Below are 21,986 nucleotides of genomic sequence, written 5' to 3'. Positions count from 1 at the left end.
TCCAGGTAGCAAGCACAGAGTCCTTTCCTCGTTAGTATAGTGGATAGTATCTCCTCCTGTCACGCGGAAGACTGGGGTTCGATTCCCCAACGGGGAGGTGGTGCCTGTGTGTTTTGCTTTTTGGATACTCAGTTTTCATTGCAAATACAAAGAAAATTACCCTGTTTCCCAACCTGTTTCGAGTTGGGAACCTTCCGCGTGTGAGCCGAATGTGATAACCACTACACCATGGAAACAGACGCTGGCGTTTATCCTGTTGGCAGGATTGGCAAACAGCATAGCTGTCTGGCATTCCCGATTTTAGTGACAGTTTTCCCTCTACGCCTGTCCAGGTAGCAAGCACAGAGTCCTTTCCTCGTTAGTATAGTGGATAGTATCTCCGCCTGTCACGCGGAAGACTGGGGTTCGATTCCCCAACGGGGAGGTGGTGCCTGTGTGTTTTGCTTTTTGGATACTCAGTTTTCATTGCAAATTCAAAGAAAATTTCCAAGTTTCCACCCGGTTTCGAGCTGGGGACCTTTCGCGTGTTAGGCGAATGTGATAACCACTACACCATGGAAACAGACACTGGCGTTTACTCTGTTGGCCGGATTGGCAAACAGCATAGCTGTCTGGCATTCCCGATTTTAGTGACAGTTTTCCCTCTACGCCTGTCCAGGTAGCAAGCACAGAGTCCTTTCCTCGTTAGTATAGTGGATAGTATCTCTGCCTGTCACGCGCAAGACTGTGGTTAGATTCCCTGAAGGGGAGGTGAGTGCAGGTGCAATTCAGTTTTTGGATACTCAGTTTTCATTGCAAATACAAAGAAAATTACCCTGTTTCCCACCCGGTTTCGAGTTGGGAACCTTCCGCGTGTGAGCCGAATGTGATAACCACTACACCATGGAAACAGACGCTGGTGTTTATCCTGTTGGCAGGATTGGAAAACAGCATAGCTGTCTGGCATTCCCTATTTTAGTGACAGTTTTCCTTCTATGCCTGTCCAGGTAGCAAACACAGAGTCCTTTCCTCGTTAGTATAGTGGATAGTATCTCCTCCTGTCACGCGGAAGACTGGGGTTCGATTCCCCAACGGGGAGGTGTGCCTGTGTGTTTTGCTTTTTGGATACTCAGTTTTCATTGCAAATTCAAAGAAAATTTCCAAGTTTCCACCCGGTTTCGAGCTGGGGACCTTTCGCGTGTTAGGCGAATGTGATAACCACTACACCATGGAAATGGACACTGGCGTTTACTCTGTTGGCCGGATTGGCAAACAGCATAGCTGTCTGGCATTCCCGATTTTAGTGACAGTTTTCCCTCTACGCCTGTCCAGGTAGCAAGCACAGAGTCCTTTCCTCGTTAGTATAGTGGATAGTATCTCTGCCTGTCACGCGCAAGACTGTGGTTAGATTCCCTGAAGGCGAGGTGAGTGCAGGTGCAATTCAATTTTTGGATACTCAGTTTTCATTGCAAATACAAAGAAAATTACCCTGTTTCCCACCCTGTTTCGAGTTGGGAACCTTTCGCGTGTGAGCCGAATGTGATAACCACTACACCATGGAAACAGACACTGGCGTTTATCCTGTTGGCAGGATTGGCAAACAGCATAGCTGTCTGGCATTCACAAGTTTAGTGACAGTTTTACCTCTACGCCTGTCCAGGTCGCAAGCACAGAATCCTTTCCTCGTTAGTATAGTGGATAGTATCTCCTCCTGTCACGCGGAAGACTGGGGTTCGATTCCCCAACGGGGAGGTGGTGCCTGTGTGTTTTGCTTTTTGGATACTCAGTTTTCATTGCAAATACAAAGAAAATTACCCTGTTTCCCACCCTGTTTCGAGTTGGGAAACTTCCGCGTGTGAGCCGAATGTGATAACCACTACACCATGGAAACAGACGCTGGCGTTTATCCTGTTGGCAGGATTGGCAAACAGCATAGCTGTCTGGCATTCACGTTTAGTGACAGTTTTACCTCTACGCCTGTCCAGGTCTCAAGCACAGAATCCTTTCCTCGTTAGTATAGTGGATAGTATCTCCTCCTGTCACGCGGAAGACTGGGGTTCGATTCCCCAACGGGGAGGTGGTCCCTGTGTGTTTTGCTTTTTGGATACTCAGTTTTCATTGCAAATACAAAGAAAATTACCCTGTTTCCCACCCTGTTTCGAGTTGGGAACCTTTCGCGTGTGAGCCGAATGTGATAACCACTACACCATGGAAACAGACACTGGCGTTTATCCTGTTGGCAGGATTGGCAAACAGCATAGCTGTCTGGCATTCCCGATTTTAGTGACAGTTTTCCCTCTACGCCTGTCCAGGTAGCAAGCACAGAGTCCTTTCCTCGTTAGTATAGTGGATAGTATCTCCTCCTGTCACGCGGAAGACTGGGGTTCGATTCCCCAACGGGGAGGTGGTGCCTGTGTGTTTTGCTTTTTGGATACTCAGTTTTCATTGCAAATACAAAGAAAATTACCCTGTTTCCCAACCTGTTTCGAGTTGGGAACCTTCCGCGTGTGAGCCGAATGTGATAACCACTACACCATGGAAACAGACGCTGGCGTTTATCCTGTTGGCAGGATTGGCAAACAGCATAGCTGTCTGGCATTCCCGATTTTAGTGACAGTTTTCCCTCTACGCCTGTCCAGGTAGCAAGCACAGAGTCCTTTCCTCGTTAGTATAGTGGATAGTATCTCCGCCTGTCACGCGGAAGACTGGGGTTCGATTCCCCAACGGGGAGGTGGTGCCTGTGTGTTTTGCTTTTTGGATACTCAGTTTTCATTGCAAATTCAAAGAAAATTTCAAGTTTCCACCCGGTTTCGAGCTGGGGACCTTTCGCGTGTTAGGCGAATGTGATAACCACTACACCATGGAAACAGACACTGGCATTTACTCTGTTGGCCGGATTGGCAAACAGCATAGCTGTCTGGCATTCCCGATTTTAGTGACAGTTTTCCCTCTACGCCTGTCCAGGTAGCAAGCACAGAGTCCTTTCCTCGTTAGTATAGTGGATAGTATCTCTGCCTGTCACGCGCAAGACTGTGGTTAGATTCCCTGAAGGGGAGGTGAGTGCAGGTGCAATTCAGTTTTTGGATACTCAGTTTTCATTGCAAATACAAAGAAAATTACCCTGTTTCCCACCCGGTTTCGAGTTGGGAACCTTCCGCGTGTGAGCCGAATGTGATAACCACTACACCATGGAAACAGACGCTGGTGTTTATCCTGTTGGCAGGATTGGAAAACAGCATAGCTGTCTGGCATTCCCTATTTTAGTGACAGTTTTCCTTCTATGCCTGTCCAGGTAGCAAACACAGAGTCCTTTCCTCGTTAGTATAGTGGATAGTATCTCCTCCTGTCACGCGGAAGACTGGGGTTCGATTCCCCAACGGGGAGGTGGTGCCTGTGTGTTTTGCTTTTTGGATACTCAGTTTTCATTGCAAATACAAAGAAAATTACCCTGTTTCCCACCCTGTTTCGAGTTGGGAACCTTCCGCGTGTGAGCCGAATGTGATAACCACTACACCATGGAAACAGACGCTGGTGTTTATCCTGTTGGCAGGATTGGAAAACAGCATAGCTGTCTGGCATTCCCTATTTTAGTGACAGTTTTCCTTCTATGCCTGTCCAGGTAGCAAACACAGAGTCCTTTCCTCGTTAGTATTGTGGATAGTATCTTCTCCTGTCACGCGGAAGACTGGGGTGAGATGCCCCAACGGGCACTTGGTACCTGTGCTATTGTATTTTTGGATACTCAATTTTCATTGCAAATTCAAAGAATGTTGCCAAGTTTCCACCCGGTTTCGAGCTGGGGACCTTTCGCGTGTGAGGCGAATGTGATAACCACTACACCATGGAAACAGACACTGGCGTTTATCCTGTTGGCAGGATTGGCAAACAGCATAGCTGTCTTGCATTCCCGATTTTAGTGACAGTTTTCCCTCTACGCCTGTCCAGGTAGCAAGCACAGAGTGCTTTCCTCGTTAGTATAGTGGATAGTATCTCCGCCTGTCACGCGGAAGACTGGGGTTCGATTCCCCAACGGGGAGGTGGTGCCTGTGTGTTTTGCTTTTTGGATACTCAGTTTTCATTGCAAATTCAAAGAAAATTGCCAAGTTTCCACCCGGTTTCGAGCTGGGGACCTTTCGCGTGTTAGGCGAATGTGATAACCACTACACCATGGAAACAGACACTGGCGTTTACTCTGTTGGCAGGATTGGCAAACAGCATAGCTGTCTGGCATTCCCGATTTTAGTGACAGTTTTCCCTCTACGCCTGTCCAGGTCACAAGCACAGAATCCTTTCCTCGTTAGTATAGTGGATAGTATCTCCTCCTGTCACGCGGAAGACTGGGGTTCGATTCCCCAACGGGGAGGTGGTGCCTGTGTGTTTTGCTTTTTGGATACTCAGTTTTCATTGCAAATACAAAGAAAATTACCCTGTTTCCCACCCTGTTTCGAGTTGGGAACCTTCCGCGTGTGAGCCGAATGTGATAACCACTACACCATGGAAACAGACGCTGGCGTTTATCCTGTTGGCAGGATTGGCAAACAGCATAGCTGTCTGGCATTCACAAGTTTAGTGACAGTTTTACCTCTACGCCTGTCCAGGTTGCAAGCACAGAATCCTTTCCTCGTTAGTATAGTGGATAGTATCTCCGCCTGTCACGCGGAAGACTGGGGTTCGATTCCCCAACGGGGAGGTGGTGCCTGTGTGTTTTGCTTTTTGGATACTCAGTTTTCATTGCAAATTCAAAGAAAATTGCCAAGTTTCCACCCGGTTTCGAGCTGGGGACCTTTCACTTGTTAGGCAAATGTGATAACCACTACACCATGGAAACAGACACTGGCGTTTACTCTGTTGGCCGGATTGGCAAACAGCATAGCTGTCTGGCATTCCCGATTTTAGTGACAGTTTTCCCTCTACGCCTGTCCAGGTAGCAAGCACAGAGTCCTTTCCTCGTTAGTATAGTGGATAGTATCTCTGCCTGTCACGCGCAAGACTGTGGTTAGATTCCCTGAAGGGGAGGTGAGTGCAGGTGCAATTCAGTTTTTGGATACTCAGTTTTCATTGCAAATACAAAGAAAATTACCCTGTTTCCCACCCGGTTTCGAGTTGGGAACCTTTCACTTGTGAGGAAAATGTGATAACCACTACACCATGGAAACAGACACTGGCGTTTATCCTGTTGGCAGTATTGGCAAACAGCATAGCTGTCTTGCATTCCCGATTTTAGTGACAGTTTTCCCTCTACGCCTGTCCAGGTAGCAAGCACAGAGTCCTTTCCTCGTTAGTATAGTGGATAGTATCTCCGCCTGTCACGCGGAAGACTGGGGTTCGATTCCCCAACGGGGAGGTGGTGCCTGTGTGTTTTGCTTTTTGGACACTCAGTTTTCATTGCAAATACAAAGAAAATTACCCTGTTTCCCACCCTGTTTCGAGTTGGGAACCTTTCGCGTGTGAGCCGAATGTGATAACCACTACACCATGGAAACAGACACTGGCGTTTATCCTGTTGGCAGGATTGGCAAACCGCATAGCTGTCTGGCATTAAGTTTAGTGACAATTTTACCTCTACGCCTGTCCAGGTCGCAAGCACAGAATCCTTTCGTCGTTAGTATAGTGGATAGTATCTCCTCCTGTCACGCGGAAGACTGGGGTTCGATTCCCCAACGGGGAGGTGGTGCCTGTGTGTTTTGCTTTTTGGATACTCAGTTTTCATTGCAAATACAAAGAAAATTACCCTGTTTCCCACCCTTTTCCGAGTTGGGAACCTTCCGCGTGTGAGCCGAATGTGATAACCACTACACCATGGAAACAGACGCTGGTGTTTATCCTGTTGGCAGGATTGGAAAACAGCATAGCTGTCTGGCATTCCCTATTTTAGTGACAGTTTTCCTTCTATGCCTGTCCAGGTAGCAAACACAGAGTCCTTTCCTCGTTAGTATTGTGGATAGTATCTTCTCCTGTCACGCGGAAGACTGGGGTGAGATGCCCCAACGGGCACTTGGTACCTGTGCTATTGTATTTTTGGATACTCAGTTTTCATTGCAAATTCAAAGAAAATTACCCTGTTTCCCACCCTGTTTCGAGTTGGGAACCTTCCGCGTGTGAGCCGAATGTGATAACCACTACACCATGGAAACAGACGCTGGTGTTTATCCTGTTGGCAGGATTGGAAAACAGCATAGCTGTCTGGCATTCCCTATTTTAGTGACAGTTTTCCTTCTATGCCTGTCCAGGTAGCAAACACAGAGTCCTTTCCTCGTTAGTATTGTGGATAGTATCTTCTCCTGTCACGCGGAAGACTGGGGTGAGATGCCCCAACGGGCACTTGGTACCTGTGCTATTGTATTTTTGGATACTCAGTTTTCATTGCAAATTCAAAGAATGTTGCCAAGTTTCCACCCGGTTTCGAGCTGGGGACCTTTCGCGTGTGAGGCGAATGTGATAACCACTACACCATGGAAACAGACACTGGCGTTTATCCTGTTGGCAGGATTGGCAAACAGCATAGCTGTCTTGCATTCCCGATTTTAGTGACAGTTTTCCCTCTACGCCTGTCCAGGTAGCAAGCACAGAGTGCTTTCCTCGTTAGTATAGTGGATAGTATCTCCGCCTGTCACGCGGAAGACTGGGGTTCGATTCCCCAACGGGGAGGTGGTGCCTGTGTGTTTTGCTTTTTGGATACTCAGTTTTCATTGCAAATTCAAAGAAAATTGCCAAGTTTCCACCCGGTTTCGAGCTGGGGACCTTTCGCGTGTTAGGTGAATGTGATAACCACTACACCATGGAAACAGACACTGGCGTTTACTCTGTTGGCAGGATTGGCAAACAGCATAGCTGTCTGGCATTCCCGATTTTAGTGACAGTTTTCCCTCTACGCCTGTCCAGGTAGCAAGCACAGAGTCCTTTCCTCGTTAGTATAGTGGATAGTATCTCCGCCTGTCACGCGGAAGACTGGGGTTCGATTCCCCAACGGGGAGGTGGTGCCTGTGTGTTTTGCTTTTTGGATACTCAGTTTTCATTGCAAATTCAAAGAAAATTGCCAAGTTTCCACCCGGTTTTGAGCTGGGGACCTTTCGCGTGTTAGGCGAATGTGATAACCACTACACCATGGAAACAGACACTGGCGTTTACTCTGTTGGCCGGATTGGCAAACAGCATAGCTGTCTGGCATTCCCGATTTTAGTGACAGTTTTCCCTCTACGCCTGTCCAGGTAGCAAGCACAGAGTCCTTTCCTCGTTAGTATAGTGGATAGTATCTCTGCCTGTCACGCGCAAGACTGTGGTTAGATTCCCTGAAGGGAGGTGAGTGCAGGTGCAATTCAGTTTTTGGATACTCAGTTTTCATTGCAAATACAAAGAAAATTACCCTGTTTCCCACCCGGTTTCGAGTTGGGAACCTTTCGCTTGTGAGGAGAATGTGATAACCACTACACCATGGAAACAGACTCTGGCGTTTATCCTGTTGGCAGTATTGGCAAACAGCATAGCTGTCTTGCATTCCCGATTTTAGTGACAGTTTTCCCTCTACGCCTGTCCAGGTAGCAAGCACAGAGTCCTTTCCTCGTTAGTATAGTGGATAGTATCTCCGCCTGTCACGCGGAAGACTGGGGTTCGATTCCCCAACGGGGAGGTGGTGCCTGTGTGTTTTGCTTTTTGGACACTCAGTTTTCATTGCAAATACAAAGAAAATTACCCTGTTTCCCACCCTGTTTCGAGTTGGGAACCTTTCGCGTGTGAGCCGAATGTGATAACCACTACACCTTGGAAACAGACACTGGCGTTTATCCTGTTGGCAGGATTGGCAAACCGCATAGCTGTCTGGCATTAAGTTTAGTGACAATTTTACCTCTAAGCCTGTCCAGGTCGCAAGCACAGAATCCTTTCGTCGTTAGTATAGTGGATAGTATCTCCTCCTGTCACGCGGAAGACTGGGGTTCGATTCCCCAACGGGGAGGTGGTGCCTGTGTGTTTTGCTTTTTGGATACTCAGTTTTCATTGCAAATACAAAGAAAATTACCCTGTTTCCCACCCTTTTTCGAGTTGGGAACCTTCCGCGTGTGAGCCGAATGTGATAACCACTACACCATGGAAACAGACGCTGGTGTTTATCCTGTTGGCAGGATTGGAAAACAGCATAGCTGTCTGGCATTCCCTATTTTAGTGACAGTTTTCCTTCTATGCCTGTCCAGGTAGCAAACACAGAGTCCTTTCCTCGTTAGTATAGTGGATAGTATCTCCTCCTGTCACGCGGAAGACTGGGGTTCGATTCCCCAACGGGGAGGTGGTGCCTGTGTGTTTTGCTTTTTGGATACTCAGTTTTCATTGCAAATACAAAGAAAATTACCCTGTTTCCCACCCTGTTTCGAGTTGGGAACCTTCCGCGTGTGAGCCGAATGTGATAACCACTACACCATGGAAACAGACGCTGGTGTTTATCCTGTTGGCAGGATTGGAAAACAGCATAGCTGTCTGGCATTCCCTATTTTAGTGACAGTTTTCCTTCTATGCCTGTCCAGGTAGCAAACACAGAGTCCTTTCCTCGTTAGTATTGTGGATAGTATCTTCTCCTGTCACGCGGAAGACTGGGGTGAGATGCCCCAACGGGCACTTGGTACCTGTGCTATTGTATTTTTGGATACTCAGTTTTCATTGCAAATTCAAAGAAAATTGCCAAGTTTCCACCCGGTTTCGAGCTGGGGACCTTTCGCGTGTGAGGCGAATGTGATAACCACTACACCATGGAAACAGACACTGGCGTTTATCCTGTTGGCAGGATTGGCAAACGGCATAGCTGTCTTGCATTCCCGATTTTAGTGACAGTTTTCCCTCTACGCCTGTCCAGGTAGCAAGCACAGAGTCCTTTCCTCGTTAGTATAGTGGATAGTATCTCCGCCTGTCACGCGGAAGACTGGGGTTCGATTCCCCAACGGGGAGGTGGTGCCTGTGTGTTTTGCTTTTTGGATACTCAGTTTTCATTGCAAATTCAAAGAAAATTGCCAAGTTTCCACCCGGTTTCGAGCTGGGGACCTTTCGCGTGTTAGGCGAATGTGATAACCACTACACCATGGAAACGGACACTGGCGTTTACTCTGTTGGCCGGATTGGCAAACAGCATAGCTGTCTGGCATTCCCGATTTTAGTGACAGTTTTCCCTCTACGCCTGTCCAGGTAGCAAGCACAGAGTCCTTTCCTCGTTAGTATAGTGGACAGTATCTCTGCCTGTCACGCGCAAGACTGTGGTTAGATTCCCTGAAGGCGAGGTGAGTGCAGGTGCAATTCAATTTTTGGATACTCAGTTTTCATTGCAAATACAAAGAAAATTACCCTGTTTCCCACCCTGTTTCGAGTTGGGAACCTTCCGCGTGTGAGCCGAATGTGATAACCACTACACCATGGAAACAGACGCTGGTGTTTATCCTGTTGGCAGGATTGGAAAACAGCATAGCTGTCTGGCATTCCCTATTTTAGTGACAGTTTTCCTTCTATGCCTGTCCAGGTAGCAAACACAGAGTCCTTTCCTCGTTAGTATTGTGGATAGTATCTTCTCCTGTCACGCGGAAGACTGGGGTGAGATGCCCCAACGGGCACTTGGTACCTGTGCTATTGTATTTTTGGATACTCAGTTTTCATTGCAAATTCAAAGAAAATTGCCAAGTTTCCACCCGGTTTCGAGCTGGGGACCTTTCGCGTGTGAGGCGAATGTGATAACCACTACACCATGGAAACAGACACTGGCGTTTATCCTGTTGGCAGGATTGGCAAACGGCATAGCTGTCTTGCATTCCCGATTTTAGTGACAGTTTTCCCTCTACGCCTGTCCAGGTAGCAAGCACAGAGTCCTTTCCTCGTTAGTATAGTGGATAGTATCTCCGCCTGTCACGCGGAAGACTGGGGTTCGATTCCCCAACGGGGAGGTGGTGCCTGTGTGTTTTGCTTTTTGGATACTCAGTTTTCATTGCAAATTCAAAGAAAATTGCCAAGTTTCCACCCGGTTTCGAGCTGGGGACCTTTCACGTGTTAGGCGAATGTGATAACCACTACACCATGGAAACGGACACTGGCGTTTACTCTGTTGGCCGGATTGGCAAACAGCATAGCTGTCTGGCATTCCCGATTTTAGTGACAGTTTTCCCTCTACGCCTGTCCAGGTAGCAAGCACAGAGTCCTTTCCTCGTTAGTATAGTGGATAGTATCTCTGCCTGTCACGCGCAAGACTGTGGTTAGATTCCCTGAAGGCGAGGTGAGTGCAGGTGCAATTCAATTTTTGGATACTCAGTTTTCATTGCAAATACAAAGAAAATTACCCTGTTTCCCACCCTGTTTCGAGTTGGGAACCTTTCGCGTGTGAGCCGAATGTGATAACCACTACACCATGGAAACAGACACTGGCGTTTATCCTGTTGGCAGGATTGGCAAACAGCATAGCTGTCTGGCATTCACAAGTTTAGTGACAGTTTTACCTCTACGCCTGTCCAGGTCGCAAGCACAGAATCCTTTCCTCGTTAGTATAGTGGATAGTATCTCCTCCTGTCACGCGGAAGACTGGGGTTCGATTCCCCAACGGGGAGGTGGTGCCTGTGTGTTTTGCTTTTTGGATACTCAGTTTTCATTGCAAATACAAAGAAAATTAGCCTGTTTCCCACCCTGTTTCGAGTTGGGAAACTTCCGCGTGTGAGCCGAATGTGATAACCACTACACCATGGAAACAGACGCTGGCGTTTATCCTGTTGGCAGGATTGGCAAACAGCATAGCTGTCTGGCATTCACGTTTAGTGACAGTTTTACCTCTACGCCTGTCCAGGTCTCAAGCACAGAATCCTTTCCTCGTTAGTATAGTGGATAGTATCTCCTCCTGTCACGCGGAAGACTGGGGTTCGATTCCCCAACGGGGAGGTGGTCCCTGTGTGTTTTGCTTTTTGGATACTCAGTTTTCATTGCAAATACAAAGAAAATTACCCTGTTTCCCACCCTGTTTCGAGTTGGGAACCTTTCGCGTGTGAGCCGAATGTGATAACCACTACACCATGGAAACAGACACTGGCGTTTATCCTGTTGGCAGGATTGGCAAACAGCATAGCTGTCTGGCATTCCCGATTTTAGTGACAGTTTTCCCTCTACGCCTGTCCAGGTAGCAAGCACAGAGCCCTTTCCTCGTTAGTATAGTGGATAGTATCTCCTCCTGTCACGCGGAAGACTGGGGTTCGATTCCCCAACGGGGAGGTGGTGCCTGTGTGTTTTGCTTTTTGGATACTCAGTTTTCATTGCAAATACAAAGAAAATTACCCTGTTTCCCACCCTGTTTCGAGTTGGGAACCTTCCGCGTGTGAGCCGAATGTGATAACCACTACACCATGGAAACAGACGCTGGTGTTTATCCTGTTGGCAGGATTGGAAAACAGCATAGCTGTCTGGCATTCCCTATTTTAGTGACAGTTTTCCTTCTATGCCTGTCCAGGTAGCAAACACAGAGTCCTTTCCTCGTTAGTATAGTGGATAGTATCTCCTCCTGTCACGCGGAAGACTGGGGTTCGATTCCCCAACGGGGAGGTGGTGCCTGTGTGTTTTGCGTTTTGGATACTCAGTTTTCATTGCAAATACAAAGAAAATTAACCTGTTTCCCACCCTGTTTCGAGTTGGGAACCTTCCGCGTGTGAGCCGAATGTGATAACCACTACACCATGGAAACAGACGCTGGTGTTTATCCTGTTGGCAGGATTGGAAAACAGCATAGCTGTCTGGCATTCCCTATTTTAGTGACAGTTTTCCTTCTATGCCTGTCCAGGTAGCAAACACAGAGTCCTTTCCTCATTAGTATTGTGGATAGTATCTTCTCCTGTCACGCGGAAGACTGGGGTGAGATGCCCCAACGGGCACTTGGTACCTGTGCTATTGTATTTTTGGATACTCAGTTTTCATTGCAAATTCAAAGAATATTGCCAAGTTTCCACCCGGTTTCGAGCTGGGGACCTTTCGCGTGTGAGGCGAATGTGATAACCACTACACCATGGAAACAGACACTGGCGTTTATCCTGTTGGCAGGATTGGCAAACAGCATAGCTGTCTTGCATTCCCGATTTTAGTGACAGTTTTCCCTCTACGCCTGTCCAGGTAGCAAGCACAGAGTGCTTTCCTCGTTAGTATAGTGGATAGTATCTCCGCCTGTCACGCGGAAGACTGGGGTTCGATTCCCCAACGGGGAGGTGGTGCCTGTGTGTTTTGCTTTTTGGATACTCAGTTTTCATTGCAAATTCAAAGAAAATTGCCAAGTTTCCACCCGGTTTCGAGCTGGGGACCTTTCGCGTGTTAGGCGAATGTGATAACCACTACACCATGGAAACAGACGCTGGCGTTTATCCTGTTGGCAGGATTGGCAAACAGCATAGCTGTCTGGCATTCCCGATTTTAGTGACAGTTTTCCCTCTACGCCTGTCCAGGTAGCAAGCACAGAGTCCTTTCCTCGTTAGTATAGTGGATAGTATCTCTGCCTGTCACGCGCAAGACTGTGGTTAGATTCCCTGAAGGGGAGGTGAGTGCAGGTGCAATTCAATTTTTGGATACTCAATTTTCATTGCAAATACAAAGAAAATTACCCTGTTTCCCACCCTGTTTCGAGTTGGGAACCTTTCGCGTGTGAGCCGAATGTGATAACCACTACACCATGGAAACAGACACTGGCGTTTATCCTGTTGGCAGGATTGGCAAACAGCATAGCTGTCTGGCATTCACAAGTTTAGTGACAGTTTTACCTCTACGCCTGTCCAGGTCGCAAGCGCAGAATCCTTTCCTCGTTAGTATAGTGGATAGTATCTCCTCCTGTCACGCGGAAGACTGGGGTTCGATTCCCCAACGGGGAGGTGGTGCCTGTGTGTTTTGCTTTTTGGATACTCAGTTTTCATTGCAAATACAAAGAAAATTACCCTGTTTCCCACCCTGTTTCGAGTTGGGAACCTTCCGCTTGTGAGCCGAATGTGATCACCACTACACCATGGAAACAGACGCTGGCGTTTATCCTGTTGGCAGGATTGGCAAACAGCATAGCTGTCTGGCATTCACAAGTTTAGTGACAGTTTTACCTCTACGCCTGTCCAGGTCGCAAGCACAGAATCCTTTCCTCGTTAGTATAGTGGATAGTATCTCCGCCTGTCACGCGGAAGACTGGGGTTCGATTCCCCAACGGGGAGGTGGTGCCTGTGTGTTTTGCTTTTTGGATACTCAGTTTTCATTGCAAATTCAAAGAAAATTGCCAAGTTTCCACCCGGTTTCGAGCTGGGGACCTTTCACTTGTTAGGCGAATGTGATAACCACTACACCATGGAAACAGACACTGGCTTTTACTCTGTTGGCCGGATTGGCAAACAGCATAGCTGTCTGGCATTCCCGATTTTAGTGACAGTTTTCCCTCTACGCCTGTCCAGGTAGCAAGCACAGAGTCCTTTCCTCGTTAGTATAGTGGATAGTATCTCTGCCTGTCACGCGCAAGACTGTGGTTAGATTCCCTGAAGGGGAGGTGAGTGCAGGTGCAATTCAGTTTTTGGATACTCAGTTTTCATTGCAAATACAAAGAAAATTACCCTGTTTCCCACCCGGTTTCGAGTTGGGAACCTTTCGCTTGTGAGGAGAATGTGATAACCACTACACCATGGAAACAGACACTGGCGTTTATCCTGTTGGCAGTATTGGCAAACAGCATAGCTGTCTTGCATTCCCGATTTTAGTGACAGTTTTCCCTCTACGCCTGTCCAGGTAGCAAGCACAGAGTCCTTTCCTCGTTAGTATAGTGGATAGTATCTCCGCCTGTCACGCGGAAGACTGGGGTTCGATTCCCCAACGGGGAGGTGGTGCCTGTGTGTTTTGCTTTTTGGACACTCAGTTTTCATTGCAAATACAAAGAAAATTACCCTGTTTCCCACCCTGTTTCGAGTTGGGAACCTTTCGCGTGTGAGCCGAATGTGATAACCACTACACCATGGAAACAGACACTGGCGTTTATCCTGTTGGCAGGATTGGCAAACCGCATAGCTGTCTGGCATTAAGTTTAGTGACAATTTTACCTCTACGCCTGTCCAGGTCGCAAGCACAGAATCCTTTCGTCGTTAGTATAGTGGATAGTATCTCCTCCTGTCACGCGGAAGACTGGGGTTCGATTCCCCAACGGGGAGGTGGTGCCTGTGTGTTTTGCTTTTTGGATACTCAGTTTTCATTGCAAATACAAAGAAAATTACCCTGTTTCCCACCCTTTTTCGAGTTGGGAACCTTCCGCGTGTGAGCCGAATGTGATAACCACTACACCATGGAAACAGACGCTGGTGTTTATCCTGTTGGCAGGATTGGAAAACAGCATAGCTGTCTGGCATTCCCTATTTTAGTGACAGTTTTCCTTCTATGCCTGTCCAGGTAGCAAACACAGAGTCCTTTCCTCGTTAGTATTGTGGATAGTATCTTCTCCTGTCACGCGGAAGACTGGGGTGAGATGCCCCAACGGGCACTTGGTACCTGTGCTATTGTATTTTTGGATACTCAGTTTTCATTGCAAATTCAAAGAAAATTGCCAAGTTTCCACCCGGTTTCGAGCTGGGGACCTTTCGCGTGTGAGGCGAATGTGATAACCACTACACCATGGAAACAGACACTGGCGTTTATCCTGTTGGCATTGTTGGCAAACAGCATAGCTGTCTTGCATTCCCGATTTTAGTGACAGTTTTCCCTCTACGCCTGTCCAGGTAGCAAGCACAGAGTCCTTTCCTCGTTAGTATAGTGGATAGTATCTCCGCCTGTCACGCGGAAGACTGGGGTTCGATTCCCCAACGGGGAGGTGGTGCCTGTGTGTTTTGCTTTTTGGATACTCAGTTTTCATTGCAAATTCAAAGAAAATTGCCAAGTTTCCACCCGGTTTCGAGCTGGGGACCTTTCGCGTGTTAGGCGAATGTGATAACCACTACACCATGGAAACAGACACTGGCGTTTACTCTGTTGGCCGGATTGGCAAACAGCATAGCTGTCTGGCATTCCCGATTTTAGTGACAGTTTTCCCTCTACGCCTGTCCAGGTAGCAAGCACAGAGTCCTTTCCTCGTTAGTATAGTGGATAGTATCTCTGCCTGTCACGCGCAAGACTGTGGTTAGATTCCCTGAAGGGGAGGTGAGTGCAGGTGCAATTCAGTTTTTGGATACTCAGTTTTCATTGCAAATACAAAGAAAATTACCCTGTTTCCCACCCGGTTTCGAGTTGGGAACCTTTCGCTTGTGAGGAGAATGTGATAACCACTACACCATGGAAACAGACACTGGTGTTTATCCTGTTGGCAGTATTGGCAAACAGCATAGCTGTCTTGCATTCCCGATTTTAGTGACAGTTTTCCCTCTACGCCTGTCCAGGTAGCAAGCACAGAGTCCTTTCCTCGTTAGTATAGTGGATAGTATCTCCGCCTGTCACGCGGAAGACTGGGGTTCGATTCCCCAACGGGGAGGTGGTGCCTGTGTGTTTTGCTTTTTGGACACTCAGTTTTCATTGCAAATACAAAGAAAATTACCCTGTTTCCCACCCTGTTTCGAGTTGGGAACCTTTCGCGTGTGAGCCGAATGTGATAACCACTACACCATGGAAACAGACACTGGCGTTTATCCTGTTGGCAGGATTGGCAAACCGCATAGCTGTCTGGCATTAAGTTTAGTGACAATTTTACCTCTAAGCCTGTCCAGGTCGCAAGCACAGAATCCTTTCGTCGTTAGTATAGTGGATAGTATCTCCTCCTGTCACGCGGAAGACTGGGGTTAGATTCCCCAACGGGGAGGTGGTGCCTGTGTGTTTTGCTTTTTGGATACTCAGTTTTCATTGCAAATACAAAGAAAATTACCCTGTTTCCCACCTTTTTTCGAGTTGGGAACCTTCCGCGTGTGAGCCGAATGTGATAACCACTACACCATGGAAACAGACGCTGGTGTTTATCCTGTTGGCAGGGTTGGAAAACAGCATAGCTGTCTGGCATTCCCTATTTTAGTGACAGTTTTCCTTCTATGCCTGTCCAGGTAGCAAACACAGAGTCCTTTCCTCGTTAGTATAGTGGATAGTATCTCCTCCTGTCACGCGGAAGACTGGGGTTCGATTCCCCAACGGGGAGGTGGTGCCTGTGTGTTTTGCTTTTTGGATACTCAGTTTTCATTGCAAATACAAAGAAAATTACCCTGTTTCCCACCCTGTTTCGAGTTGGGAACCTTCCGCGTGTGAGCCGAATGTGATAACCACTACACCATGGAAACAGACGCTGGTGTTTATCCTGTTGGCAGGATTGGAAAACAGCATAGCTGTCTGGCATTCCCTATTTTAGTGACAGTTTTCCTTCTATGCCTGTCCAGGTAGCAAACACAGAGTCCTTTCCTCGTTAGTATTGTGGATAGTATCTTCTCCTGTCACGCGGAAGACTGGGGTGAGATGCCCCAACGGGCACTTGGTACCTGTGCTATTGTATTTTTGGATACTCAGTTTTCATTGCAAATTCAAAGAAAATTGCCAAGTTTCCACCCGGTTTCGAGCTGGGGACCTTTCGCGTGTGAGGCGAATGTGATAACCACTACACCATGGAAACAGACACTGGCGTTTATCCTGTTGGCAGGATTGGCAAACGGCATAGCTGTCTTGCATTCCCGATTTTAGTGACAGTTTTCCCTCTACGCCTGTCCAGGTAGCAAGCACAGAGTCCTTTCCTTGTTAGTATAGTGGATAGTATCTCCGCCTGTCACGCGGAAGACTGGGGTTCGATTCCCCAACGGGGAGGTGGTGCCTGTGTGTTTTGCTTTTTGGATACTCAGTTTTCATTGCAAATTCAAAGAAAATTGCCAAGTTTCCACCCGGTTTCGAGCTGGGGACCTTTCGCGTGTTAGGCGAATGTGATAACCACTACACCATGGAAACGGACACTGGCGTTTACTCTGTTGGCCGGATTGGCAAACAGCATAGCTGTCTGGCATTCCCGATTTTAGTGACAGTTTTCCCTCTACGCCTGTCCAGGTAGCAAGCACAGAGTCCTTTCCTCGTTAGTATAGTGGATAGTATCTCTGCCTGTCACGCGCAAGACTGTGGTTAGATTCCCTGAAGGCGAGGTGAGTGCAGGTGCAATTCAATTTTTGGATACTCAGTTTTCATTGCAAATACAAAGAAAATTACCCTGTTTCCCACCCTGTTTCGAGTTGGGAACCTTTCGCGTGTGAGCCGAATGTGATAACCACTACACCATGGAAACAGACACTGGCGTTTATCCTGTTGGCAGGATTGGCAAACAGCATAGCTGTCTGGCATTCACAAGTTTAGTGACAGTTTTACCTCTACGCCTGTCCAGGTCGCAAGCATAGAATCCTTTCCTCGTTAGTATAGTGGATAGTATCTCCTCCTGTCACGCGGAAGACTGGGGTTCGATTCCCCAACGGGGAGGTGTGCCTGTGTGTTTTGCTTTTTGGATACTCAGTTTTCATTGCAAATACAAAGAAAATTACCCTGTTTCCCACCCTGTTTCGAGTTGGGAAACTTCCGCGTGTGAGCCGAATGTGATAACCACTACACCATGGAAACAGACGCTGGCGTTTATCCTGTTGGCAGGATTGGCAAACAGCATAGCTGTCTGGCATTCCCGATTTTAGTGACAGTTTTACCTCTACGCCTGTCCAGGTCTCAAGCACAGAATCCTTTCCTCGTTAGTATAATGGATAGTATCTCCTCCTGTCACGCGGAAGACTGGGGTTCGATTCCCCAACGGGGAGGTGGTCCCTGTGTGTTTTGCTTTTTGGATACTCAGTTTTCATTGCAAATACAAAGAAAATTACCCTGTTTCCCACCCTGTTTCGAGTTGGGAACCTTTCGCGTGTGAGACGAATGTGATAACCACTACACCATGGAAACAGACACTGGCGTTTATCCTGTTGGCAGGATTGGCAAACCGCATAGCTGTCTGGCATTGTTTAGTGACAATTTTACCTCTACGCCTGTCCAGGTCGCAAGCACAGAATCCTTTCGTCGTTAGTATAGTGGATAGTATCTCCTCCTGTCACGCGGAAGACTGGGGTTCGATTCCCCAACGGGGAGGTGGTGCCTGTGTGTTTTGCTTTTTGGATACTCAGTTTTCATTGCAAATACAAAGAAAATTACCCTGTTTCCCACCCTTTTTCGAGTTGGGAACCTTCCGCGTGTGAGCCGAATGTGATAACCACTACACCATGGAAACAGACGCTGGTGTTTATCCTGTTGGCAGGATTGGAAAACAGCATAGCTGTCTGGCATTCCCTATTTTAGTGACAGTTTTCCTTCTATGCCTGTCCAGGTAGCAAACACAGAGTCCTTTCCTCGTTAGTATTGTGGATAGTATCTTCTCCTGTCACGCGGAAGACTGGGGTGAGATGCCCCAACGGGCACTTGGTACCTGTGCTATTGTATTTTTGGATACTCAGTTTTCATTGCAAATTCAAAGAAAATTGCCAAGTTTCCACCCGGTTTCGAGCTGGGGACCTTTCGCGTGTGAGGCGAATGTGATAACCACTACACCATGGAAACAGACACTGGCGTTTATCCTGTTGGCATTGTTGGCAAACAGCATAGCTGTCTTGCATTCCCGATTTTAGTGACAGTTTTCCCTCTACGCCTGTCCAGGTAGCAAGCACAGAGTCCTTTCCTCGTTAGTATAGTGGATAGTATCTCCGCCTGTCACGCGGAAGACTGGGGTTCGATTCCCCAACGGGGAGGTGGTGCCTGTGTGTTTTGCTTTTTGGATACTCAGTTTTCATTGCAAATTCAAAGAAAATTGCCAAGTTTCCACCCGGTTTCGAGCTGGGGACCTTTCGCGTGTTAGGCGAATGTGATAACCACTACACCATGGAAACAGACACTGGCGTTTACTCTGTTGGCCGGATTGGCAAACAGCATAGCTGTCTGGCATTCCCGATTTTAGTGACAGTTTTCCCTCTACGCCTGTCCAGGTAGCAAGCACAGAGTCCTTTCCTCGTTAGTATAGTGGATAGTATCTCTGCCTGTCACGCGCAAGACTGTGGTTAGATTCCCTGAAGGGGAGGTGAGTGCAGGTGCAATTCAGTTTTTGGATACTCAGTTTTCATTGCAAATACAAAGAAAATTACCCTGTTTCCCACCCGGTTTCGAGTTGGGAACCTTTCGCTTGTGAGGAGAATGTGATAACCACTACACCATGGAAACAGACACTGGTATTTATCCTGTTGGCAGTATTGGCAAACAGCATAGCTGTCTTGCATTCCCGATTTTAGTGACAGTTTTCCCTCTACGCCTGTCCAGGTAGCAAGCACAGAGTCCTTTCCTCGTTAGTATAGTGGATAGTATCTCCGCCTGTCACGCGGAAGACTGGGGTTCGATTCCCCAACGGGGAGGTGGTGCCTGTGTGTTTTGCTTTTTGGACACTCAGTTTTCATTGCAAATACAAAGAAAATTACCCTGTTTCCCACCCTGTTTCGAGTTGGGAACCTTTCGCGTGTGAGCCGAATGTGATAACCACTACACCATGGAAACAGACACTGGCGTTTATCCTGTTGGCAGGATTGGCAAACCGCATAGCTGTCTGGCATTAAGTTTAGTGACAATTTTACCTCTAAGCCTGTCCAGGTCGCAAGCACAGAATCCTTTCGTCGTTAGTATAGTGGATAGTATCTCCTCCTGTCACGCGGAAGACTGGGGTTCGATTCCCCAACGGGGAGGTGGTGCCTGTGTGTTTTGCTTTTTGGATACTCAGTTTTCATTGCAAATACAAAGAAAATTACCCTGTTTCCCACCCTTTTTCGAGTTGGGAACCTTCCGCGTGTGAGCCGAATGTGATAACCACTACACCATGGAAACAGACGCTGGTGTTTATCCTGTTGGCAGGATTGGAAAACAGCATAGCTGTCTGGCATTCCCTATTTTAGTGACAGTTTTCCTTCTATGCCTGTCCAGGTAGCAAACACAGAGTCCTTTCCTCGTTAGTATAGTGGATAGTATCTCCTCCTGTCACGCGGAAGACTGGGGTTCGATTCCCCAACGGGGAGGTGGTGCCTGTGTGTTTTGCTTTTTGGATACTCAGTTTTCATTGCAAATACAAAGAAAATTACCCTGTTTCCCACCCTGTTTCGAGTTGGGAACCTTCCGCGTGTGAGCCGAATGTGATAACCACTACACCATGGAAACAGACGCTGGTGTTTATCCTGTTGGCAGGATTGGAAAACAGCATAGCTGTTTGGCATTCCCTATTTTAGTGACAGTTTTCCTTCTATGCCTGTCCAGGTAGCAAACACAGAGTCCTTTCCTCGTTAGTATTGTGGATAGTATCTTCTCCTGTCACGCGGAAGACTGGGGTGAGATGCCCCAACGGGCACTTGGTACCTGTGCTATTGTATTTTTGGATACTCAGTTTTCATTGCAAATTCAAAGAAAATTGCCAAGTTTCCACCCGGTTTCGAGCTGGGGACCTTTCGCGTGTGAGGCGAATGTGATAACCACTACACCATGGAAACAGACACTGGCGTTTATCCTGTTGGCAGGATTGGCAAACGGCATAGCTGTCTTGCATTCCCGATTTTAGTGACAGTTTTCCCTCTACGCCTGTCCAGGTAGCAAGCACAGAGTCCTTTCCTTGTTAGTATAGTGGATAGTATCTCCGCCTGTCACGCGGAAGACTGGGGTTCGATTCCCCAACGGGGAGGTGGTGCCTGTGTGTTTTGCTTTTTGGATACTCAGTTTTCATTGCAAATTCAAAGAAAATTGCCAAGTTTCCACCCGGTTTCGAGCTGGGGACCTTTCGCGTGTTAGGCAAATGTGATAACCACTACACCATGGAAACGGACACTGTCGTTTACTCTGTTGGCCGGATTGGCAAACAGCATAGCTGTCTGGCATTCCCGATTTTAGTGACAGTTTTCCCTCTACGCCTGTCCAGGTAGCAAGCACAGAGTCCTTTCCTCGTTAGTATAGTGGATAGTATCTCTGCCTGTCACGCGCAAGACTGTGGTTAGATTCCCTGAAGGCGAGGTGAGTGCAGGTGCAATTCAATTTTTGGATACTCAGTTTTCATTGCAAATACAAAGAAAATTACCCTGTTTCCCACCCTGTTTCGAGTTGGGAACCTTTCGCGTGTGAGCCGAATGTGATAACCACTACACCATGGAAACAGACACTGGCGTTTATCCTGTTGGCAGGATTGGCAAACAGCATAGCTGTCTGGCATTCACAAGTTTAGTGACAGTTTTACCTCTACGCCTGTCCAGGTCGCAAGCATAGAATCCTTTCCTCGTTAGTATAGTGGATAGTATCTCCTCCTGTCACGCGGAAGACTGGGGTTCGATTCCCCAACGGGGAGGTGTGCCTGTGTGTTTTGCTTTTTGGATACTCAGTTTTCATTGCAAATACAAAGAAAATTACCCTGTTTCCCACCCTGTTTCGAGTTGGGAAACTTCCGCGTGTGAGCCGAATGTGATAACCACTACACCATGGAAACAGACGCTGGCGTTTATCCTGTTGGCAGGATTGGCAAACAGCATAGCTGTCTGGCATTCACGTTTAGTGACAGTTTTACCTCTACGCCTGTCCAGGTCTCAAGCACAGAATCCTTTCCTCGTTAGTATAGTGGATAGTATCTCCTCCTGTCACGCGGAAGACTGGGGTTCGATTCCCCAACGGGGAGGTGGTCCCTGTGTGTTTTGCTTTTTGGATACTCAGTTTTCATTGCAAATACAAAGAAAATTACCCTGTTTCCCACCCTGTTTCGAGTTGGGAACCTTTCGCGTGTGAGACGAATGTGATAACCACTACACCATGGAAACAGACACTGGCGTTTATCCTGTTGGCAGGATTGGCAAACCGCATAGCTGTCTGGCATTGTTTAGTGACAATTTTACCTCTACGCCTGTCCAGGTCGCAAGCACAGAATCCTTTCGTCGTTAGTATAGTGGATAGTATCTCCTCCTGTCACGCGGAAGACTGGGGTTCGATTCCCCAACGGGGAGGTGGTTCCTGTGTGTTTTGCTTTTTGG

The 21,986-nt window shown here is 47.7% G+C and overlaps 37 non-coding genes across 37 annotated transcripts; 17 read left to right on the top strand and 20 right to left on the bottom strand.

Moving 5' to 3' along the window:
- The first annotated feature begins 352 nt into the window (after positions 1-352).
- On the top strand, positions 353-424 carry trnad-guc (transfer RNA aspartic acid (anticodon GUC)). Its single transcript has one exon. It is a non-coding gene; the product is annotated as a tRNA-Asp (tRNA).
- A 65-nt stretch (positions 425-489) lies between these two features.
- On the bottom strand, positions 490-562 carry trnav-aac (transfer RNA valine (anticodon AAC)). The gene has a single exon. It is a non-coding gene; the product is annotated as a tRNA-Val (tRNA).
- A 2,076-nt stretch (positions 563-2,638) lies between these two features.
- trnad-guc (transfer RNA aspartic acid (anticodon GUC)) lies at positions 2,639-2,710 on the top strand. Its single transcript has one exon. It is a non-coding gene; the product is annotated as a tRNA-Asp (tRNA).
- Positions 2,711-2,774: 64 nt separating this feature from the next.
- trnav-aac (transfer RNA valine (anticodon AAC)) lies at positions 2,775-2,847 on the bottom strand. Its single transcript has one exon. It is a non-coding gene; the product is annotated as a tRNA-Val (tRNA).
- A 908-nt stretch (positions 2,848-3,755) lies between these two features.
- Positions 3,756-3,828, bottom strand: trnav-cac (transfer RNA valine (anticodon CAC)). Its single transcript has one exon. It is a non-coding gene; the product is annotated as a tRNA-Val (tRNA).
- A 116-nt stretch (positions 3,829-3,944) lies between these two features.
- trnad-guc (transfer RNA aspartic acid (anticodon GUC)) lies at positions 3,945-4,016 on the top strand. Its single transcript has one exon. It is a non-coding gene; the product is annotated as a tRNA-Asp (tRNA).
- A 65-nt stretch (positions 4,017-4,081) lies between these two features.
- trnav-aac (transfer RNA valine (anticodon AAC)) lies at positions 4,082-4,154 on the bottom strand. The gene has a single exon. It is a non-coding gene; the product is annotated as a tRNA-Val (tRNA).
- A 443-nt stretch (positions 4,155-4,597) lies between these two features.
- Positions 4,598-4,669, top strand: trnad-guc (transfer RNA aspartic acid (anticodon GUC)). The gene has a single exon. It is a non-coding gene; the product is annotated as a tRNA-Asp (tRNA).
- Positions 4,670-5,251: 582 nt separating this feature from the next.
- On the top strand, positions 5,252-5,323 carry trnad-guc (transfer RNA aspartic acid (anticodon GUC)). Its single transcript has one exon. It is a non-coding gene; the product is annotated as a tRNA-Asp (tRNA).
- A 1,043-nt stretch (positions 5,324-6,366) lies between these two features.
- trnav-cac (transfer RNA valine (anticodon CAC)) lies at positions 6,367-6,439 on the bottom strand. The gene has a single exon. It is a non-coding gene; the product is annotated as a tRNA-Val (tRNA).
- Positions 6,440-6,555: 116 nt separating this feature from the next.
- trnad-guc (transfer RNA aspartic acid (anticodon GUC)) lies at positions 6,556-6,627 on the top strand. Its single transcript has one exon. It is a non-coding gene; the product is annotated as a tRNA-Asp (tRNA).
- Positions 6,628-6,881: 254 nt separating this feature from the next.
- trnad-guc (transfer RNA aspartic acid (anticodon GUC)) lies at positions 6,882-6,953 on the top strand. Its single transcript has one exon. It is a non-coding gene; the product is annotated as a tRNA-Asp (tRNA).
- A 65-nt stretch (positions 6,954-7,018) lies between these two features.
- Positions 7,019-7,091, bottom strand: trnav-aac (transfer RNA valine (anticodon AAC)). Its single transcript has one exon. It is a non-coding gene; the product is annotated as a tRNA-Val (tRNA).
- Positions 7,092-7,534: 443 nt separating this feature from the next.
- On the top strand, positions 7,535-7,606 carry trnad-guc (transfer RNA aspartic acid (anticodon GUC)). The gene has a single exon. It is a non-coding gene; the product is annotated as a tRNA-Asp (tRNA).
- A 1,043-nt stretch (positions 7,607-8,649) lies between these two features.
- trnav-cac (transfer RNA valine (anticodon CAC)) lies at positions 8,650-8,722 on the bottom strand. The gene has a single exon. It is a non-coding gene; the product is annotated as a tRNA-Val (tRNA).
- Positions 8,723-8,838: 116 nt separating this feature from the next.
- On the top strand, positions 8,839-8,910 carry trnad-guc (transfer RNA aspartic acid (anticodon GUC)). The gene has a single exon. It is a non-coding gene; the product is annotated as a tRNA-Asp (tRNA).
- Positions 8,911-8,975: 65 nt separating this feature from the next.
- On the bottom strand, positions 8,976-9,048 carry trnav-aac (transfer RNA valine (anticodon AAC)). Its single transcript has one exon. It is a non-coding gene; the product is annotated as a tRNA-Val (tRNA).
- Positions 9,049-9,629: 581 nt separating this feature from the next.
- trnav-cac (transfer RNA valine (anticodon CAC)) lies at positions 9,630-9,702 on the bottom strand. Its single transcript has one exon. It is a non-coding gene; the product is annotated as a tRNA-Val (tRNA).
- Positions 9,703-9,818: 116 nt separating this feature from the next.
- trnad-guc (transfer RNA aspartic acid (anticodon GUC)) lies at positions 9,819-9,890 on the top strand. The gene has a single exon. It is a non-coding gene; the product is annotated as a tRNA-Asp (tRNA).
- A 65-nt stretch (positions 9,891-9,955) lies between these two features.
- trnav-aac (transfer RNA valine (anticodon AAC)) lies at positions 9,956-10,028 on the bottom strand. The gene has a single exon. It is a non-coding gene; the product is annotated as a tRNA-Val (tRNA).
- A 1,887-nt stretch (positions 10,029-11,915) lies between these two features.
- trnav-cac (transfer RNA valine (anticodon CAC)) lies at positions 11,916-11,988 on the bottom strand. The gene has a single exon. It is a non-coding gene; the product is annotated as a tRNA-Val (tRNA).
- A 116-nt stretch (positions 11,989-12,104) lies between these two features.
- On the top strand, positions 12,105-12,176 carry trnad-guc (transfer RNA aspartic acid (anticodon GUC)). Its single transcript has one exon. It is a non-coding gene; the product is annotated as a tRNA-Asp (tRNA).
- Positions 12,177-12,241: 65 nt separating this feature from the next.
- On the bottom strand, positions 12,242-12,314 carry trnav-aac (transfer RNA valine (anticodon AAC)). The gene has a single exon. It is a non-coding gene; the product is annotated as a tRNA-Val (tRNA).
- A 771-nt stretch (positions 12,315-13,085) lies between these two features.
- On the top strand, positions 13,086-13,157 carry trnad-guc (transfer RNA aspartic acid (anticodon GUC)). The gene has a single exon. It is a non-coding gene; the product is annotated as a tRNA-Asp (tRNA).
- Positions 13,158-13,222: 65 nt separating this feature from the next.
- On the bottom strand, positions 13,223-13,295 carry trnav-aac (transfer RNA valine (anticodon AAC)). Its single transcript has one exon. It is a non-coding gene; the product is annotated as a tRNA-Val (tRNA).
- A 444-nt stretch (positions 13,296-13,739) lies between these two features.
- trnad-guc (transfer RNA aspartic acid (anticodon GUC)) lies at positions 13,740-13,811 on the top strand. Its single transcript has one exon. It is a non-coding gene; the product is annotated as a tRNA-Asp (tRNA).
- Positions 13,812-14,527: 716 nt separating this feature from the next.
- Positions 14,528-14,600, bottom strand: trnav-cac (transfer RNA valine (anticodon CAC)). The gene has a single exon. It is a non-coding gene; the product is annotated as a tRNA-Val (tRNA).
- Positions 14,601-14,716: 116 nt separating this feature from the next.
- Positions 14,717-14,788, top strand: trnad-guc (transfer RNA aspartic acid (anticodon GUC)). The gene has a single exon. It is a non-coding gene; the product is annotated as a tRNA-Asp (tRNA).
- A 65-nt stretch (positions 14,789-14,853) lies between these two features.
- Positions 14,854-14,926, bottom strand: trnav-aac (transfer RNA valine (anticodon AAC)). The gene has a single exon. It is a non-coding gene; the product is annotated as a tRNA-Val (tRNA).
- Positions 14,927-15,370: 444 nt separating this feature from the next.
- Positions 15,371-15,442, top strand: trnad-guc (transfer RNA aspartic acid (anticodon GUC)). Its single transcript has one exon. It is a non-coding gene; the product is annotated as a tRNA-Asp (tRNA).
- A 1,043-nt stretch (positions 15,443-16,485) lies between these two features.
- On the bottom strand, positions 16,486-16,558 carry trnav-cac (transfer RNA valine (anticodon CAC)). The gene has a single exon. It is a non-coding gene; the product is annotated as a tRNA-Val (tRNA).
- Positions 16,559-16,811: 253 nt separating this feature from the next.
- Positions 16,812-16,884, bottom strand: trnav-aac (transfer RNA valine (anticodon AAC)). Its single transcript has one exon. It is a non-coding gene; the product is annotated as a tRNA-Val (tRNA).
- A 1,556-nt stretch (positions 16,885-18,440) lies between these two features.
- Positions 18,441-18,513, bottom strand: trnav-cac (transfer RNA valine (anticodon CAC)). The gene has a single exon. It is a non-coding gene; the product is annotated as a tRNA-Val (tRNA).
- Positions 18,514-18,629: 116 nt separating this feature from the next.
- Positions 18,630-18,701, top strand: trnad-guc (transfer RNA aspartic acid (anticodon GUC)). Its single transcript has one exon. It is a non-coding gene; the product is annotated as a tRNA-Asp (tRNA).
- A 65-nt stretch (positions 18,702-18,766) lies between these two features.
- Positions 18,767-18,839, bottom strand: trnav-aac (transfer RNA valine (anticodon AAC)). Its single transcript has one exon. It is a non-coding gene; the product is annotated as a tRNA-Val (tRNA).
- A 444-nt stretch (positions 18,840-19,283) lies between these two features.
- Positions 19,284-19,355, top strand: trnad-guc (transfer RNA aspartic acid (anticodon GUC)). Its single transcript has one exon. It is a non-coding gene; the product is annotated as a tRNA-Asp (tRNA).
- Positions 19,356-20,398: 1,043 nt separating this feature from the next.
- On the bottom strand, positions 20,399-20,471 carry trnav-cac (transfer RNA valine (anticodon CAC)). Its single transcript has one exon. It is a non-coding gene; the product is annotated as a tRNA-Val (tRNA).
- Between the last annotated feature and the right edge of the window lie 1,515 nt (positions 20,472-21,986).

The sequence above is a fragment of the Festucalex cinctus genome, chromosome 19, assembly GCF_051991245.1.
Source record: "Festucalex cinctus isolate MCC-2025b chromosome 19, RoL_Fcin_1.0, whole genome shotgun sequence".
Classification (NCBI taxonomy): domain Eukaryota; kingdom Metazoa; phylum Chordata; class Actinopteri; order Syngnathiformes; family Syngnathidae; genus Festucalex; species Festucalex cinctus.
Note: the sequence above shows the minus strand (reverse complement) of the source record. Positions and strands in the feature narration are given on the sequence as shown.